The sequence below is a fragment of the Tympanuchus pallidicinctus genome, unplaced genomic scaffold (genome assembly GCF_026119805.1).
Source record: "Tympanuchus pallidicinctus isolate F22 unplaced genomic scaffold, pur_lepc_1.0 scaffold32, whole genome shotgun sequence".
NCBI classification, from domain to species: Eukaryota; Metazoa; Chordata; class Aves; order Galliformes; family Phasianidae; genus Tympanuchus; species Tympanuchus pallidicinctus.
The window spans coordinates 2,038,227-2,050,506 of record NW_026294750.1 but is presented as its reverse complement, the minus strand read 5'-3'; the positions used below and the strand labels follow the sequence as shown (position 1 = coordinate 2,050,506).

General features: G+C 49.8%; 1 protein-coding gene and 1 long non-coding RNA gene across 3 annotated transcripts in view; both read right to left on the bottom strand.

The window, feature by feature from the left end:
- The window catches only part of KCND3 (potassium voltage-gated channel subfamily D member 3), a 93,571-nt gene extending 89,418 nt beyond the window's left edge, over nucleotides 1-4,153 (bottom strand). Inside the window, exon 1 of one of the 2 annotated variants that reach the window (XM_052698096.1) lies at nucleotides 3,967-4,153. The gene's annotated coding sequence lies outside the window, so the exon portion shown is untranslated. The remainder of the gene's footprint in view (nucleotides 1-3,966) is intronic. The other variant, XM_052698095.1, reaches the window with a different exon arrangement.
- LOC128088029 (uncharacterized) overlaps nucleotides 1-12,280 on the bottom strand; it is a 140,606-nt gene that overhangs the window by 110,582 nt on the left and 17,744 nt on the right. The gene's annotated exons all lie outside the window — the stretch shown is intronic.

The window sequence follows — 12,280 nt, the reverse complement described above, 5'->3', positions numbered from 1 at the left end:
AGGAAAATGTTACCAACGGAGTACCAGGAAAAGCAGAACAGGAAAGCCTCCAAACTTGGGCAGCTTTCTTCCAGCAGGATTTATTACCAGGAGACCCTGATCGTTTCCTGGCAGGCAGAGACAGAGCTGAAGGACCATTAGGCTGAACTGAAATATCTTCACTGCAATCTTGATTTTTCAGATGAAATATATCCCAACTTGTCCAGACCCTCAACCACTGGAAGCCAACATTCTCTGGAAATTGGTTCTGAAGTGGTTTGATTCGTGGTTCTGATCTGGCCACGAATTTTCTTTTCCTTTTCTCTCTTTGGTCTTCTGTCAGATTTCTTAAAATATTGAACTTTTTTTCATCTTTTAACTTGCATTTACTTTTACTTCCCTTTTGTTTTCCTAAGTCTGCCATAAAATTATCTGGAGAAAGGTGCCATTGTCATATCAGATGCATTACGGTCCCTATCAAAAGCCAATCTATCAATGGTGATTCCATTGATCCCACTGACTCAAGCCCTCAAAGCCCAATTATATCCTCTACATGATACCCTTCTATACAATTTTACTCTGAACATTTTTAATTATATGAAAGCTGCCATTCCAGCCAGTAAGGCTGCAGCATTATTGATTTCAACAGCCATCAAAACACTGAATAAAAAATGATGCAATCAATCTGTGGTAAAAACAACTGAACTGCTCCCAGGAATGCTCTTTCCTCTTCAGGACACATTAACATTCATCACTTTAATATGGAGCATCTCTCTGTGCAATTTTACTACCTAAAGGACAACTGAAATCCCACATCTCACTGCTGCTGGAAGAAGTTTTGTAATTACAAAACGTGGAATAATCCATAATGATTATCCCAAGGAGACACTTTCCACATATGCACGCACCAGAGCCAATATCCCACCACATTTTGCTATGGAGGATTGTCCCACATCATGAAGCACGATTTTTTCCTCTTCCTCCTAAGGAACAAAGGTATTGAGCTGAGGGTGCCCGAATGGCAGCTCTGGAGGCCACACAACCCTTTGTCCATGGCAGAGGTGGAGGAAAGCACCGCATATTTGCTCTGCACCACTTTGACTGCCTGCCCCAGTCTGCAGCTGGAGGAGCTCCCTGGGGACAGAGCTGCCCACTGCTGTTGGCACAGAGCATCTTGTAGCTTTAGGAACAGGGCTGCAAAGCAGGGGGCAGAAAGATGACAACCACTTCTGTCATTAGTCACCTAATGCATACCAATAGCCAAGGCACCAAGATAACACATCCTCTCCCTAATCTCCCTGCTGGTAAACTGTCTTCTGTGCTTTTTAATTTCAATTAAAAGCACCACAAGTCGTTATTTCAGGACTGATTGGTGATGTACACTGACCTGAGCAGCTACGAAGCAACAGCTCCTCATCTTCCCTAATTTCTCTGGGGAGCCTTATTAGAAATCTCTTCCGTACTTATAACTTTGGCTGTAAATTCCAGGTTACCTACATTGGCTGCTGAGGCTCTATAAATACTTCTCGTATAATTGTTCTAATAGAGCACTGGTAGCTCACAAGTCACTTATGCATTTTTAAATCAATTTTTAAAGATAAAATGGGTCTTTCCATGCTAGCAGTATATGTGGGGAAACTATTAATACCTCAGCTATGAAACGGGCAGGAGATTAAAACAAGAGAAGGGTGTTCTTCCATAGAGGCTTAGTTCCCGTTTCTCCACTACAAAGAAATGCAGCTGGTTAAGGGAGCTTAGCACACACAGCTCTGTTAGCAAAGTTACTTCAATCTGTCCCATTTGGCCCACAAAATACTCAAAAAAACCTTTTTCAGATGTAAGCCAGGCTTCTGTAAGAAGGACTGAGAGGGCAGAGAATAATAAATCCCGTCTCAAAAAGGTTTTGCTTTCTCTTGTCTGTGAATCTTTGGGACTTTATCTCTTCTAAGAGAGATGGGTTTGTAAGTTAGAGCTGCACAGCTTGCTTAAAACAAAACAAAACGATGGAACAGTTTATCTGTTAACTGTGGAAAGAAGCCCCTTTTCTGCCCTCCATGTCTGGGTTTAGTAACTGCTAACCATTCTCCTCAGGCTGGAAAGCATTCCTGGGCACAAAATACATTGTATGGGCGACAGTCTTTTCAGCTTGAGTAGGGAACAGACACACTGCAACTCTATCAGACACGTACTTGCCTACACACACATTTCTGACTTTAATTACTGTAATTTCTGCATGCAGTTTGGAAGAAACGTGTATCGGTAGCCTGTTGATGACATTCAGAAGACCTGCTGCACAAAATACAATCATTTGCCTCTGTCTGACTTACAGAAGTCAGCATCGGTGCAGAAAATAACTCTTTTCTGTGGATTAGGTTAGGAGGAGAAGCACATGGGATAGGAAAGCCGTTGGCATGAGCCCATCTCTGCAGATTCCAGCCCCATCTCCATCCCTCCCCACCGCCCAGCTGTGCTGCCCTGGCACCCCGATGTGATCCCAGGCTAAAAGCAAAACCCTGGTGTGTGCTGTTGGATCAATGCAGCTCTGGAGGAGAACTTCAGAGAACAGTCATTGCTGTTTACCTGAAGGGTCAGCAAATAAGCGACGGATTCTTACCACATTAACTTCTATTGCCATTGCCGTACTTAATAAATGACTCTTCAAAAACAAAAACAGAACCAAAATCTCCTGGCATTTCCTTATCTGGAAGCAGACAGGGATGACTTAAAATACGGCTGATGAACAAGTGAGTGTTTTGATGAGATACAATGCTAATGGGAGTGAAGAGCCTGGAGATCATCCCTCCTCTCGCTCTCTCTCCATAGCTGGGTCAGGCTCAGGCAGCAAAGATACTTCGCTTAAGAGCAAAATATGCCACTCAGAGCTTCAAAATCCTCTTTCAGCCTTGTATTCCTTTCCCTTCCCGCTCACATCTGATAATAAAACTTTCTGCAAAGCACCCATTCAGCCGGGTGCAGAGATCTGGGAGCAAAAGCAACAGGCTTACAATAAGTGCATGCCAAGTCCTGCCCACCCCGGCAGCCCGGGCGCCCCGTCTCGCAGCACCCCATTACCTGCAAGGCACCAGGGGCAGGGAGAGCCCGAGGGAACGGGCAGGGAGGGAGCACCGCTGCTGTGGGTACGAGGTGAGCTGTGCCTGCCTCCCGACTCCCTCTCTAAATGCAGTCAGAGGCAATCAGAAAATGCAATCATCATTGGGAAGATAGAGATGACTAAACGGCTTCTCCCTCTTTGCAGCGGAGACGGTCTCTCCCTGCCTCTCTCCTGAGCTGGTTGGGTTTGCTCCTTTCCTTTCCAGCCCAGTTCGGAGCTTCAGATCGCTGCCAGGTCCCGGAGCATCCGCGGGCACGGACCTACGGGGGGATGCAGCCCGAGGACCGGCGGTTCGAGCTACCGGAGGCACAGCAACCGGAGCCATTAAACGCACACCTGAGCCTACGCTGCGGGCCGACGTGCCGGCATTGGCGAGGCTGGGAGCCGGGGGGCGAGGTGTGCGATGTTGTGCCCCTCGGGCAGCAGAACCCGTGGGAGAAGTCTGTTCTCCTGGAGAAGAGCCGTTCCCCCGGTACTGTGAGCCCACAGGCAGCCTTAGCCCGGGCAGGAGGGTGGAATGAAAAGAAATACCCCAGCCTGAAGCCGATCTTCCCCTTTCTCCTTCTCCCCTCTCCTTCTCCTACCCCGTACCCTTTCCTCCTCCTCCAGCCGTTCTCGCTTGCCCAGCTTCTTGGCAACTCTTACCAGTCCTCTCTGCATCCCTCTTTCATCCGCGGTCAGAAGTTGGACTCCAGATGCTCAGAGAGCTGGCATCCTTGCTCAGTTACATTTGCCGGTGAATCTCCCTTCAATAAATAACTCTCAGCCCAAACGAGAGCAACCCAGTCATGCTCCGCTCTGCCGGGCAGCTCTGGCACTGACTGATGCGCCGCAGCGATAGTTAGTGACTTCCATAAAGTAAGACAGATACGTACATGAAATAGAGGAGCTCGGCTGCCTCGCCATTGCCTCGCATCCTTCCCCAGCTCAGCTCCGCACTTTATTCTATAGCCGGGAGTTCGGGGGCTGGAAGGGTCCGCGCGGGCAGAGGGTGGAACAGAGGGAGGGGAGGGAGAGAAGGGAGCGGAGCGGCGAGGAAGGTGAGAGCAGGAGAGGGAATGCGGAGCCGGGGAGCGGACGGGCGGGAGCGGCCCCTGCCCCTCGCCCTCCCCCCGCCGCCGGCGCGCCGTACCCCGCCCGCAGGTGCCCCCTCCCTCCCCCCTCGGCCCCGGCTGCCGTCCCCCCCGACCCCGCTCACCTCCGCGGGGTCCCGGCCCGCCGCCCGCCTCGCCTCGCCCCGCCCGCCCGCCGCTGCCGGCCGCGGACCCAGCCGAGCGCGGCCGCTGCCATGCGGCTGCCGGGAGCGCGGCGCGGGGGCGGGCGCGGGGCTGCGCGGGGCGGCGCGGAGTGCGCGGGCGCGGGGCGGCGGCGGAGCGCCGCGATCAGCACCGGCGGCGGCGGACAGCTCCGCGGGGAACGAGCTGGGGGGGGGGGGTGAGAAGCCCCGCAGCGCCCCAGGGAGCGAGCGGGGCTGGGGGCTGCGGGATGAACCGGGGCTGCGGGATGAGCCGGGGCTGCGGGATGAACCGGGGGCACCATGAGCCACGGGGCTCTGATCCGGGCCGGGGTCCGCTTGAAGGATGCGGTGAGCGGGTCTCGCCCCTCGCCCTCCCTGCCATCCCCCCACACCCCCGTCCGCTACCGCCGGCAGAGGTCACCCGAAGTGACCGCGGTCCTTCCCCGGGTGCGGCCCCGGATTTGTGGCTTTTGGCGAAGGAAAGGGACGGGGGAACGCGGATGTGCCGCTAAGCAGGGTCAGTTTCCCAGGTGATTTGCTGTTTTTGTGTTATAAGAAGTCTTTTTTTCCCTCCCCCCGAAAGCCTCTAAGCATAAGCGTCCCTCCCCGGCCAGCCCTCCCAAGAAAAATACAAACAAAACAACAAAACAAAGAGCAAAGCAACCAAAGCAACCAAACCACAAATCCTCAAGCACTTCAGCACTCAGTCTGGTTAGGAAAATATGATCTGGGAGCTCTTGTGCAGGAGTCATAGTCCATCCAGCACACTGGCTCAGCTTTGTTCTAATCCCCAGTAACTCAGTGCAAGTTGTATTAAAGAAAAAAATCATTTCTGAATGTCAGGTCGCGGGTAATCCTTCCCCAGAACAGTTCCCCCAGTGCAGTGAGCTGCACCACGATGCCTTCAGCCTGCTTGGTGAGTTTGTGCTGATGGCACCAAAGGCAATCTGTAGAATATGGTTACTCATAGTTAGTTGTGGGTAGTTGTGTACAAAGTGAATCTGAAGACTTCCATGAGAAACTCTCAGCGCTCCTCTGAATTTAAGCACATCAAAGGGCCCACGGTCTGCCTCTGCTAAACAGCTTCAGCACTTTACTTTTAAAATCCCTCCCGTATCTCCTCTTGCTCTTTTCCTCTCGCAGACACACAGAGGAAAGTAAAACCAGAAATGCCATTTGGCTTTTAGTGCTGTAAAAGACATGGCTGTGAATTATGGCAGTGCTGCTCTGCCTCCGCTCAGCTCTCCGGTCTCCCCTTCTCCAGCTCTGGCCTGGCTGTGCCTCTGAGCAGCTTTTCCCCCATGACTCGGCCCCTTTTAACTTCCGATCTCTATTAAAAAGCTAATTTGGGAGCTCTTCTTTATTGCTCCTGATTTTGTATTTTTAAATAGAGGTTGAAAGTCAAAGGCAAGCTAGAAGCAAACAGTCTGATGGGAAAACATTGCTTCTCTCTCTTTCTCTATCACTTCAGTGCTTCGCTTTCTTTTTCCTTCTCTCACTGCCTTTCTCTTTCATTCTTCCTTTCTGCCTTTCCCTTTCTCTCTTGCTTTCTAGGAATCTCAACCATACATCTTATTCCAACTTTCTGAACAACTTTGTGTCGTTCCATCATGGAAGCAATTGAACCTGCCAGCATTACAACGAACCCCACACAGAGAAACAAATAGAATAAACCATTCAGGTGAAACGTAACCTTTAAAGATAGTTTAAAGAGGAAGGACATCTTTTCTTTTTTGCTGTGGCAGTTTTCTGTATTCACATCCTGCGCCTCTACAGCCTGTTTTATTTATTGTGTTTGTTCATTACACTGGGTGCTATCCCTCATTAATTCTGCACCTAAATATCCCACTGACTCCATGGCTGTGCTGCATAAGCATTCCGTAATGGCAGTTGCAGTAATAAAGCTAGCATGGATACTTGGAATTACAGCCTGCTGTAGCTCTGTGGTCTGCTTATGCCCTATAGATTGTGCCAATGGTTTCCTTGCTTTGGATCCAAGCTTGCAAAAGCACCCACACAAATTGAAGATCATTAAGCAAACTGTGATAGTCAGTCTTAAAATTATATATATGTGCTCTGCTGATTGATAAGGGCTGGGAAAACACAGCTGCTTGAGTGTATCTGCTGCTCCCCACAGCTCTTCCAGACCTTGGCTGACTCTTGGACTTCTGCTAAAGCTCTTTCATAACACAGTTCTGCTTTACTTTTCTTTGCAGAACCATTATCTGGGACTTCTTAAAGAAGTTTGTATAAAATGAAAACCGAAATTCATTCCCTCAACACCCATCAGAGATGCATAATGGGAACTCGTTTTAGCTTGCGAATGCAGCGAAGGACAGAGTGCCAAATTTTCAGCCCGTTTTGAAGAAGTTTCGGCACTGGGAGACGTTCAGGGCTGCAAGTTGATGGAGGGTGACTGGGGAGTGTGTCAGCTCTGCTTTGAGCACTGCAGGGACACTGGCTGTGCACTGTGAGGCTCACATCAGCCCTCCAGCGCTGTGGCTCTATGAGGATGGTCCGTGTCCCCATCACCGCCTGTTGGTGTTGTTGAGGACTTTGGGCTTTGGTTTAAAGCCATCTCTGATTTACAGCATAGAATCATAAGGTTGAAAAGGAGCACAGCGCTCATCCAGTTCCAACCCTTGCTGTGTGCAGGTCACCAACCAGCAGCCCAGGCTGCCCAGAGCCACATCCAGCCTGGCCTTGAATGCCTGCAGGGATGGGGCATCCACAGCCTCCTTGGGCAGCCTGTTCCAGTGTGTCACCATGTTACTTCCCCCCCCCCGTGCTTGGAGATGTTCCAGCCTGAAATAGAGCTGCACAGGCAGCTGCATTCTGCCACTTCTTTCCAAAAGGAAAGAGGAAGGAGCCGTGGATGTCGTCCAGCAGCACTGCTATCTAGCCAGCAGCTGCAACATTTTCTGCTCAGCTGACCTCAATGAATCAAGAAAGGATCACACATGAGAGCGGAGGGAAAAGACCCTTGAAGGACAGGATCACTACTGAGATGTTTTGATTTATTGCTCAGCGTTCCCCTTTTGTCCCCTGTGCAAACCACATCTTGCTCTTCCCCAGTCTCATTTCACGTGGTAAGTTAAAACAAAGATGCTGGTTTGCAGCGCCTCTGACTGCAACAGCACATCAGGAATTGTATTTAATTGGCCATATTCCACATCATTAGTGTCCAAAGCAGTGAGAACCTGGTGTGAACAGCCCTGAGGGCTGAGCAATGCCAGCCACGGGTGGTGCAAGGCTATTGGCTTAAGACTGGAAATGCTGCAGGAGTGCATGGATTCTTCACTGCTTTGTGTGTTCTTCCCTGCTGCAGCCTGATGTCAGACAAGCCATGGAGGCCATACACCCTTCTATACCTGGTGCTTGCCATCAGTTGGGAATTCTCACAATTATGAGTCAACCTGGGCTAAAAATTGCACACGAGCAGAGCCCAGGGCAACTTTTGGCCCTGATCTGCTTTGATTGTTGGGTGGAAGTCACCACCAAAGTAATTGCCATTCCGTGTTGGAAGCTGTGGGGGCAATTAAAGAAAAACTTTAAAGAGAAAAAAAAAACCAACAACAAACCAACCTGAAAGAAATGATTCATTTTACGTGGTCAGGTTTTCACAGTTTCCAGAGCTGCAGTGATGCTGAGGCTTTCGCTGCTGTAGTCGACAATTCAATAAATTGCAATCACAATTCTTTGGTGGCTCATAAGCAGTAAATCAGATCTGTGGAGCTATACATTCACTGCAAATTTAAGGAGTTGTTCTTTCATTTTTAAGAGTGCATTTTAAATCAAGCCAATGGCCATAGAGCAATATATGGCCTGGCTCACTACTGTCTGGGGAACGAGCCCTGCAATGCTGTGATTCCTTTTTATTGTCATCAGCCATGGGGCTGGAAGCCCATCGTGCCCAGCTGAGGGCACACAGCTATGGAATGGCTGAGCTCTGCTCCTCTCTGCCCATCCTTACTTATTTCTCTGCAAATGCCAACTGAGAACAGCAGCTCCTGCACGTTGGCTTTGCACAGGTGCACAGCAGGGTGTGATGGGCGGCCAGCAAAAGCCAGAAGCTGCATTTGGGCACAGCTGTGTGTTGTGAGCTGCATGCTGGGGGATTGGAGTGCTGGTTGGAGCAGCCTGGAGTGCATGAGGTTAGTCCTACTCTTTGAATTTATACAGTAATGTACTTCTGCTGTGTTGCTTGGGGAGTTTTGTGTCCCTTCTTAGTGAGGAGTGATGCTGCGATGCTGCCTGGTGTGGCTCTCACACCCTTCTGCTGCTCTTTTCTCTACCAAACCCTGCTGTGTGAGAAGTGCTGGCAGGCAGACGTAGATTTGCTCTTATCTTAGAGCAGATTAAAAAGAATTTCACCTGCAGACAAATTCTGCAATTGGCGTTTGTGCTTAATAGGATATTTTTTTTTGAATTATTGAATGCATTAAGATCATTATTTCTGCCTTGCTGCTGCAGGAGCAGCCTGCTGGATGAAGGGGAGGCTCTGTGTGTGTTGTTAAGGGCTAACCTGGGATTCAGATCTTAATCCTCAGCTCAGGCCTTTGATATAAAGGAGGGCTTGTGGTGCTGTGGGGCTACATGAGCTCAGAGCAGGAGGGGCTGATAGCCCGTGGGTAATGGAAGTGACCGTGACAGGTAGTCCAGTGTTAAATGGAGCTCTTCTGGAATAGGCAGTGCTTCATCTGAGCTCCCCAGGTGCTGTCTGCTGTGCTTCGTGTTGGCTGGGGCTTCTGCTGGGACGTGGCTCAGCTCTGCTTGTTTGCAAGACCCTCTGTGTCCAAAAGTGGAGCAGGAATCAGGCTGCCTTCAGCTTGGTTTCTTCATTTACTGCCATTACAAATGGCTCGAAGGGATGTTTTTAAATCTGACTGGTTTTACTGGTGGCAAGGGCTGGAGAAAGCTGATCAGCCATTGTGGGTTGGTGACGGGCTGGCACGTGAAAGGAGTTTTATTTTTAAAAACCACAGTTTTTCTGACTAAGAGACCTTTTAGAAGTAGTTGGGGAAGAAAATAAGCATTCAGCAACCACAATAAATGTTAGATAATGCTGCTTTAGCTGTAGTATTTCTCTGTACAAGGAATAATGTGCACAAAGCAGCACAGCCCAGAATGATGTCGTGGGGAATAATAGAAGCCAGCATAAATAGGAGCGTAGGAAATGTTTCAATAGCAAGCAATAAATCTGTGTAATAGGCTTCAAATAGAGTTCAATAAAATGATGGGTTTCTGTATGGATGAAACCTCACTGTTGGGTGGCACTTTTTATTTGGGTAACTCTGAATTTGCAGACGTTGTCCGGTTTCTCAGAGCACGGCAGCTGAGAGAACCAACTCCTTGTCTGTCCCCTTCTCTGCCATTGGCAGAAATGCAGGGTTTTTTTCTCAATATGAAAAACACAGAGGATCTTTTTCCCCATATTGTCCTCATTGCACAGATCTGGTGCCCGAGAGGCTGCCTTTGTCTGTGTGACATCAGCTGAGGAGCGGCGCTGAACGCTTCTGGCTCCGAATCGATGCAGGCAACCAACAGGTCTGATGCCATGTTTTGTTTATTGCCTCCTCGAACCCCAGCTGTGTGTTGCTCACGTGTCACCAGGAGGAAAAGCAAATATGGTTTTTCAGTGTGCTGCAAAGCAATAGTTCTGTGTGGTTGCTCTGATGCATCCCATTGCCTGGCTGCGCTGCTGACTTGGCTGGGAGCTGCAGCGGTGCGCGAAGGCACAGCTGGGATCAGAGCTGCAGGTGGAAGACTTGAGAAAAGCAAAGCGAACCTTTGTGGAAGTGTCTGTATTTTGTGTGACCTCTTTTCCACCTCAGCTTGGATCCGGGCTGCTGATCTGAAGAATAGATTCTGATTTCCATCTGATAAGGCTTACATTTTTGGCAGAGAGAAGCTCAAAAATAATCCTTTTCTGAGTAGATAAATCATCTAAAGCGCTCAAACACGCAGGGAAGGAGCCGGTAAATCTGCTAGCTGAGCTCCTGTGATTGCTTATTTTCAGAGGCTGGTCTCAGGGGCATGGCCAGGGGTGCTGGTATGGGGCTGGGGCAACACAGCTGCCCATTGCTGGCCTTTTGGAGTGCTCAGGGCTACGTGGGCACATGCTTGATGAGAGATGTCAGAGCAGTGTGAACTGATGTGCTACTACCCACAGCTTGGTAGGGATCGCTCAGAGCACTGCGTGGGTCTGGAGTCGTCCTCCTGTAAGGTATCTTGTAGCAAGTACACACAATGTCCATGACAAACCCACAGAACCACTTGTGTGCAATTCAAAGCATGGGTGAATGGTGCAGAATGAGCATCTTATAGGTCTGTCCCAACCTTGATGATTCTAAGCTCATCAAGTCCAAGCGTCAGCCCATCACCACCGTGCCCACTGAGCCACGTCCCCAAGTGCTGCATCCACGCCTCTACAGGACAAATGTTGCTGCTGCTGATTGTGTTATCATTGCTAATAAAAGCCACCACAATAGCAAATGCATGACATCTCATCTGCTGGAAAGTGAGCTTGGCCCCGGGGCTGGGCAATGTCAGCACCTGCACTGATTGCTCCAGTGGGCAAACCTTCTCAGAGGGGCTGTAGCAATATTTATTAGTCATACTGAATAACCCTAGTTGGCACTTCCCAATGTCAGCCACAGCCCCTGTTTGTGAGCAAAAATAGGGGTGGATAATTCTCAATTGACCTTCAGGCAGAAAGATAAGATGCGCAGCTGGAAAAAAAACCGCTGCGTACGGTGCTGAGGATAATTTCACATAATCCTGACAATACAGCACAGCACTATCCTTCAGAGGGAGATGATGACATTCAGTGCCTGAGCTGTTGCTGAGCTTTTGCAGAACATTTATTCTTTGGCCACAAGCTACTCCTGTTGCCAGGAAATGTTCCTTTTAACATTTTCAGTGCTAAAAGGCGCTTGTTAGATGTCCAGCGTGAGCTGTAAATTAAAACCAAACTGGGTCTGTGCTGAAGGAACTGCTGCCTCCATGTTACTGATGCAGCTCCTGCATCCCAGGATGGGTTCTCTGTGGTTTGGGGCACAGAGATGAGCAGGTTGGGCTCATTTTTTGCTGTGATGTTGCTGGCTCACATTGCTTCTTTCTCTATCTTAGCATCCGTGCCTTGTCTGCTGGAATGCTGGTGACCAAGTGTGAACTCCAGCATGCCCCAATTAGCTGCTGGCACTGCTGCAGCTGCACTCTGGCTCAGCAATGCTCAGATGGGCAGCAGGAAGCCACTGCTGTGCATCGTTCTGCACGGTGCTGTGGGTCTGTGTGCTCCTTCCCCTGCAGGAAGCACTTCTTCAGCAGCAGCCTGGGCAGGTGCACCACCAGCATGCCTTTAGTTCAGTGGTAGGCAGTGCTGGTTTGAAGGAGGAGCTCTGATTCCTTTAGGTTTTGCAGAATTAAGGCATGCTTGTGCTACTTTGGTCTCTTGCAGTTATTTTTCTTAACGTCGTTCTACTAATTTACGAAAATTATACAGATTATTCCTCGACCTGGAAGGCAAGCAGTTGGCTGAGTTCCACTTGAGCTGGAGGATTAAACCTGAAATTGAAGGGATGGGGGGGAGTGGAGGGGAGGAAATACTGGGGGCAGCTCAGGAAAACTCTGAGAGCTGAGATTAACCCGGGCTGCCACACTGCTGCAGCAATGGGATCAGGGATCTCCAGGCAGCACACCTTTTCCCTTCCCGGTTGGAGCCCATGGTCTTTGCTTCAGCTCCATCCAGCAACAGCCCTGCTTTGATCCTAACAGAGAGGAACAAACCCAGAGAGCACAGGGCCTCATCCATGCCTGGCTGCATGCAGCCCTGCAGTCACAGCAAGCCCTGCTTGGCCACCCCTCACATCTTGTGTTCTAAGAGGAGAGTGTGCTTCCCAATGCTGATTCCCTGATTCTGTTTCTGGAGCACGGTGTTTTCTGCCCAGCCC